At 30.9% G+C, this 7,996-nt stretch overlaps 1 long non-coding RNA gene across 1 annotated transcript; it reads right to left on the reverse strand.

Moving 5' to 3' along the window:
• Positions 1-5,295: 5,295 nt before the first annotated feature.
• LOC107641970 (uncharacterized) lies at positions 5,296-7,768 on the reverse strand. The gene is made up of 6 exons (XR_015883779.1): positions 7,502-7,768; positions 7,087-7,155; positions 6,736-6,798; positions 6,573-6,638; positions 5,985-6,133; positions 5,296-5,729 (listed from the first exon to the last, which is right to left on the reverse strand). It is a non-coding gene; the product is annotated as an uncharacterized LOC107641970 (long non-coding RNA).
• Positions 7,769-7,996: the final 228 nt, after the last annotated feature.

Consider the following 7,996-nt stretch of genomic DNA (forward strand, 5'->3'; position numbering starts at 1 on the left):
AAAGTACCATCAACAACTCATAATTAGAAGAATTAGAAAAAATCAGCAACCAACAACTCAGAAATCAGAATCAATATAACAAAACAAAACTCAGAAATCAGAATCAATATAACAAACCAAGTTTTTAAGTTTAACTAATTTCACTCAACAACAAGCCAACAACTAGTAAATTAACTTAGAATTAGAAAAAATAGCACAAAGATAACGCAGAAAATTACCAATAATGAATAAGAATTAACCCAGAAGTCAGAACAAAACAACAATCCAGCCCTGTTAACAACAATGAACAACGAAGAAAATTAACTCAGAAAATAACTAAATAACCCAGAAAAAAACAATCAACAATTAACATAATTAAATCCAGAAAAATAGCAATTAACTCCCAAAAATAAAAAATGAAGAAGCAGTAGAGGGATGGACGCTTACCAACGGGCAACGGTAACAGTGACTGAGCTACGAGAAAGAGAGAACATAGACGAAGCACTAAAACGCCGACGAGAAGCGAATGTGCGTGAGCGACGGCGATGAGAGAAGTCTACAACTGAGTTGAAGGTGGCTGCGATAGAGTTTCTTGTTTGGAGAAGACGACAAAAACAAAAAAAATATGCAACTCAGGGCCGACGACGACAACTAGCTTGACCTTCAAGAGCGCCGAGCAAACCTTCGAGAGGGCTGTCAATGTTGACGGCGACAGTGGCGGGGGCTGGCACACGTTCTGGAGCTTGAAAGTGGCTGCGATAGGGTTACGTGTTTGGAGAGAGAACTGAGAAGAGAGCCTTTCTGCCTCTCTGGTTTCTTTTTTTTTTTTATAAAGTAGCGAACCGGGAGGCTAAAAAACCCGGCTGGTTCATACAGTCTACCGGTTAACCACCAATTCGTCTAGTTTTTTCTCCGACTTTTTGCAGCTCAGTTTCTGGCATCAACCGGACCGGTCAAATGACCGGTTTCTAGTTAACCCAGTCGAACCGGCTGATCCGGTCCGATTTTCAGAACATTGGTTGTCACCCATTCGACCTAAGGTGAAGTTATCCTTTTGAATACTCCACTAATGCAAAATATTCTCAACCTCCCTTAGTTCTTCTAGTTTTTCCTAAGTTTGAAACATGTGAAGGATTGTTGTGTTTTTAAGATTATGTTTCAAACTTAGTACCACATGAGACACTCTAATAAAAATAAAAGCTTTGAATTGATGATTATGACCGTTGCTGATCTTTTTGAAAATATGACCGTTGCATGAATTGAATTATATAAAAGAAGCATTAGATACAATAATATAAATATATCCCAAAACATTCTCAATTTTTTTTAATCCGTAACTTATGCTCTCTCTCTTAATAACATTAAGCCTTCTAAAATATTAGCAAAAGTTACTTGCAAAATATTTTTCAATTAAAAAGAAGAAAGAGGATATGCTGCTCCAAATGTTCCAAAAATATTTGTGTGGACTGTATTCTTAATAATCCACGTCTAATCCTGGAAGATTAGATACAATAATATAAATATATCCCAAAACACTTTCAATTTTTGTCTAATCTGTAACTTGTGCTCTCTTTCTCTTAATAACATTAAGCCTTCTCAAATATTAACAAGAGTTACTTGCAACATATTTTTCAATTAAAAAGAAGAAAGAGGTTGTGCTGCTCTAAGTATTCCAAGAATATTGGTATAGACTGTATTCTTAATGATCCGCGTCTAACCCTAAAAGATTTCCGTCGAAATCATTCCACCTATAGGTAGAGCAATAATAAATCCTTAACGACAATGCCTAGCACGATTTGTGATAAACTCGTTTTAATATTCTTAATTTATTTGTCTATAAAATTTTATTTATATTTAAAATAGTTAAAATATTATTTTAAAAATCTAATTTTCAACAAATTTCTCAAGTATTTTAGAGGAATGTTTGACTTAATGTAATATGTCAGCGCCTTTATCCTATTATATAATGTTGATTTAAAGCGTGTTTAAAATTTTTAGAGATAATACTTAAATTTATTCTTAAAAAACAAATTTTTATGAATTGATCTTTAAAATATTATAATTAATAAATTATTTCGTGACATGCGTTATTAACTTATCATGTCATTACACTATTATACTATGTAATATTTAATGTGACACATTATCATCTAACTTATAAAAGGACTAATTTAATTTATAATTGTATCTTTTAAAAATAAATATAATTAACAAATTTTGGAAGGGTCAATTTAAAAAATGTGTTAATCTTTTTACAACGAATTTGATTATTAACTTGGTATTTGAGCACAATTCATTAGACGTGGACGGAATATTTGGCGTTTGCATTTATATTATAATAAGAAATTCGAATATATATCTAGTGTTGAATAAATGTTTTAGTAAAAGTTTTTGTTTTGTTTTTAATACTCAAACTCGGGATCATAGTCAACTAAATGTTGATCAATAAAAAACACTTCACAAACTTATGATCCAAACAATAGAAGCCACTATAATTTTTTTATTAAGCTAACATTTTAACCTTTAAAAAATTCGATTTCCAACAAAATGAGAAATATAGGGTACTAATATATTATCTATCAATTTATTGTCAACAATAATTAATATTAAAGACACCTCTATTAAAAGACACATGTATAAAAAGACATATTCAAAAAAAGGAAGTATAGTTAGCCAATAGAGTATCTGTACAATGTGTACAATAGGAGTTTAGGGATGTTCAATTCAGTAAGATATCAGATGTTTATTATTTCTGGTATCGGATGGTTATTCTAGATAGTATGGGTGTATTGTATTTGAGAAATTAGTAATATTTTATCCTGAATGTTCATTTTTTAACTCATATTGGACCAAATAAATAGCTCATTGTACACATTGTACAAATACTCCCTTGGCTCCTTAGCGGAATTCATTGAAGAAACATATCTACAAAGACACTTTCATTAGATACAGTTATAAAAGATATATTTTTATTAGACACATCTACAAAGATACTTCCATTAAACACAACCATAAACAAGAGTTGGCAGGAGTTGGTAGAATCTTTTGTTGGTTACATAACGAGATTATATGCACCATCATCGTGCATTTTATCAAACAAAAACTATTTTCCAAAAGTCCCAATATTCTTCCTTTTTTTAGGTTTTTCTGGAAATAAAATTTTTAAGAACTTAAACCGAAAGATTGATTCACTCCAGTTTTTCACACTCCTTTCCAGCCTACCTCAAAGCACTAAACTAAACATGGCCTTAGTAAAATAATAATAATAATAATAATAATAATAATAATAATAATAATAATAATAATAATAATAATAATTAAAGACTAAATCACATATAAAACATACAGATAGACGTAGAGACGAAAAAGACAGGAATGCGTGGGAGTCTTGCTTTTTTGGAATAATGGCATCAAGAATATATGATTGTGGAGCAGTGTCAATCATTTGTAACCATTACTAGTTAATGGAAAAGGCAAAAGGTAAGGGTAGCGTGTTTATGTAGTATGCAAAGCTTTTTAAATGGTAACCCTTTGTAAAGAATTTGTTCCATCTTTTATGATGACTTCATCATATTGGCTGGTTGAATTGAGTTTATAAATCTAGTGAATTTTTTTTATGGCTTAGTGCCATTGACATGCCATCTGTGGTTAATAGCTTAGTATTATTATAAGCTAATGGATTTTTTCAAGATATCTTACTGTAATATTCCAGGGATGCTTGATCAAACTCACAAGAATTCTAACATTGGCTATCAAAAAGCAGCCACATAGTTGCCTTATTGACAAGGGAGATACAAAATAACAGAATAAGCAAACCATTATAAAATGCTATATATGGATGCCACATTTTAAGTCAAAATTCTAAAATGCTGAATTTATAGGTTTTCTTAAATATATAATACAATCAAAATTTAACTGACGTAAAACTTATTAAAACTAGCACTTAGAAATTTCAAAAGTAATTATATTTGAACACCTAAGTTAATGTCTATTTGGGGTACATACTTATTGAATTTAAAAATGAGGAAGATGGCAACATGAAAATACGTAAGAATTGCAGCCTAACAAATAGTTGTAAATTAAATGTCTAAAAATTTGTAAACCAATTTTAACTTGTGTGCAAATAATATTTTTCCTTTAAAAAATATTTACTCATAACTAACAAAAAGTTGAGTTAAGAAGGCTATACTGTTTAATAAAGGCACTTATTAGTTGTATATTATTTTCTATAAGACTAACACGTTAGTACAAAACTGATGTTGCTAGGGAAGATGCTCAAAGGGAAGATATAATGAATAGGTGGGAATTGGGTGCAATGGAGGGAACAAAGGTGGAAGATGGGTGTCAATTATCAACGATTTTGGAAGCTTTATAATTGCCTTCTTATGGCCAAATTAAAGGATATAATCATGTAGTGGTTTTTTTTTTTTTTTTTTTTTTTGGGATGCAACTTGTTCATGATTATTTAGGGGTCCTCCAAGGTCCTATATCCCATCATTTAGTAAAATGATTTCCTTCTCATTTGGGCAAACCCCAGGTTTGAGACTTTGAGTATATATCTTCATCAGGTCACGGTCAATTTCTCACTTTAACCCATTTCTTTGGCCCACTTTAATCGATTGCTTTGACTCTTTGGTCTTCAATTGCCTGAAATTGGTTCCCATATTTCTTCACATCTTGCCTATAGTAAGTTAATTTTTTTATAACAGAGTTCATTGATTAGTTGTCGTTTAGGGAATGTTATGATGAAAAAATTAATTAAAAATCTCTTTGAACGTCAGAATAATTAGCCGCCAGAAGTTTTTGTATATATATATATACGTCTTTTACATATTTTTTATGATAGTAATTAACAAAAGAAATCAAATATTTTAATTAAAATAATCAAAATTTTTACAATGAGAAATCAAATTTGTTTACAGCAAAATAATCAAACATTTTATGAATAACAAATATAAGTTGTTATAACACTGTATTTTGTATTTTAATTATAAATATAAATCTAATTTCATTATATTATTTATGAACTTTGATCACAAATGTGAATCTAGTTACATTTATAAAATTTGATTATAAATATAAAAAAGATTCACTACAAGAAATTATCGGAATAGCGACCGATTTAGCGACCGATTCTGGTGGTCGCTAAAACCTTAGTCGTTAATTAGAAAATAGCGACCGATTTTTGAACAAGGTCACCAAACTCTTACCAAAGAGTATCGGTCGCTAACATAATCGGCCGCTAAATGGTGACCAAATTTTCCGTCGCTAAATCGGTCGTTGAGTAAATCGGTCGCTAAATGGCGACCCACTTTTCATTCGTTAAATCGGTTGCCATGAAATCGGTCTCCAATGCCTGATTTGAAAATTTAAAATCGATCGCTAAATTAGTTGATAATTCCTGAACTAAAAATCTAAATTAGTCACTAAATCGGTTGTTATTCCTGATTTTATAATTATAGAAGCACTCCATTAGCTCCTGCGCAGAGATTATTCAACACAACTTCATAAAAGACAGAGAAATTAATGTTTTAATGACACAAATATGTAAATGTAAGGTAACAAATTCTCTTCCACTGGATATGGATTCTCTTGGACTTCTATAATATGAACAAATAGACAACACACCTTTGCTGTGTCCAATAATTGCGCTAACCGTACGGTTTTCTTCGCGAAAATGTTGGATTACAGAATGTATATCTTCAACTTCCCCCCAATAGTTAGCAAAATCAAACGATCCTTCACTTTCCCTATAAGGAAAAAATCAAAAGGTAATAGTGAAAGTGAAAGAACAGTATACTTTACTAGCTTGGTGTAAAGATGCACAAACAAAAAAGAATTAGTCAATTCCATGGATACCAATCTGCACTCTCAGTATATTTATCTTCCTTAAACTCACTTAACCAAACACAAGACAATATTCAAATGCAAATGGATTCATAAGTATGCAAAGAACTATTATTAAACAATAAGAAAAAAATACAATAGGGAGAATAAATTTTTACCTCTTGAGTCCAAGTTACAATATGACCCTTCTTCCTAGATTTTCTGTTACATTGTTCTTTCTATTTCTTTATGTCTTTGATTTGTCTCTCAAAGGTATTTTTCTATTGAGGTGGCTCTCTTACTTGCATGCTAAACCAATGCTCCACCTCTGTAAAATAATATAAAAGCTATTTTGGTTTGGGAATGGAAAAAAAAATGAAAAAGGGACAAAAATAGAAGAGAAGAACAGAAGAGAACTGAACACAATTCTCCTTTTGATCTCAGTCTCTATATTCTGCAGTCAAAGAAGAACTGAATACAATCTGATGTTCAAATCAGAGACAATAACATGGAATGAAGAAAAATAGAAAACGGGCAATGAATTATACAAACGTGGATTGTCAAATGGTAAATGGGATTGAGTCAAAATCTTAAAATTTTCCAAATCCAAATAGGTACCAACTACCAATGTGTGTAACTAATAATCCATAAAAAGGTGCTGGATTTAAAACAAATTTTAGAAACTTTGGGGGATACACAAATAACGTGAAAATAAGAGTAGGTTCAAACTCAAAAATTTGTTAGGTAGACACAAAATAAAACTGTACCTTAATAATTGATAATAATCTTGCAGTTGGGATATTATTGCTTCTAAATTCAAGGATAAAACCGTTCTGCACACAAAAGCAGGGAAGCATTGTATTAAGAATAGTTGTTGCTAACATTTCTATTATAATTTTCATGTAAGTATATGAATGAATTTCTGGTTACCTCCCTAGAACCACCTTTGATATTTGATATTTCTGTCCACCGGTTACCAAATAGTTTCTGAGCCTATAAAGAAATAGCAATCGCACCGAGTCAAAACAAAGATAAATTTCAAGTGAGATACATTTTGTCTAATCATGCATTCAATTGCTTTATTGATTTCTGAGAAAGGTACTTCATGAATATTAAACTTTTCCCAGCTCATATTCCTGTGCCATGTGATTAACGATGTCCTCTGACAAAAATGTTGATTCTCACAAGTTTAATTAGCCAAACAATTTAACAACCATGCTTGTTTTGACAACATTTTGTGTTTTAAGGAGAAAATTGCATTAAGATTAATAAATTATGTACCTGATCTCTAAAGTAGGCTTGTTCAATGTCTGTGGTAACGGACCTTCTAGTCTATTGTTTTCTAAATTCCTACAGAAACAGAGAAAAGAAAGAAAAGGCCAAAAGAGGGAAAATTAAACAATAAATAATAAACCTAAATCTTATTCCTAATTAAAATTTTGGGGGAACAAAATAGTCCTTCAAGATTTAAAAGTGATAATTGTGCTTCTCGCCAAACAAATTTTATTTTCTTACCATTCACTTAATAAATAAGTTGTTAGAATTCAAGTAAGTGAACCATCTGGTTAATTTATAAGTTTAAAAAAGCATCAGATTGAGAAAAAAGAAAAACAACAAATAAAACAGGAATCATCAAAACAAAACCATCTTGAATAAGACATTATCATAATTCAAAATTCAAATAAACAAAACAAACCTCACTTCCTTCTGCTCTGTCTTGTAGTTTTATCCTTGAATTTAGAAGCAATAATACCCCAACCGCAAATAGTTATTGATAATAATCTAAAATTCTAAAATTAAAACTTTTCAAAAGGACAGAATTAAAAACCAGAAGAGTCCTGATAAAAAGTTGCACTAGGACCATAAAATTATAAGCATGCCTTCAAAGTTTCTCTTAGCAAAAACACAAACAAGACGATGACGTCGTGAACGAAAAGGGTGTTGTGTTGTGCGGTGGTGGTCACATTCGTGACGGAGAGGGAGAAATGTAGCTCAGTAACCAATTTGGGTGAGAATGGTCACTGGTGAGGCTGAGTTAGGATTAGTGAGGGTAGAGTAATTTAGTAATTTTTTTAAATTAGTGACCGATTTAGTCATCAATTAGTTATAACGTTATTATGAAAGTGGTCGCTAAATTAGTTGCTAAGTTAAAAATAATGACCGATTTAGTGACCAATCATTTTAAATTAGT

The sequence above is a fragment of the Arachis ipaensis genome, chromosome B5 (assembly GCF_059453495.1).
Source record: "Arachis ipaensis isolate K30076 ecotype BB chromosome B5, ASM5945349v1, whole genome shotgun sequence".
Classification (NCBI taxonomy): domain Eukaryota; kingdom Viridiplantae; phylum Streptophyta; class Magnoliopsida; order Fabales; family Fabaceae; genus Arachis; species Arachis ipaensis.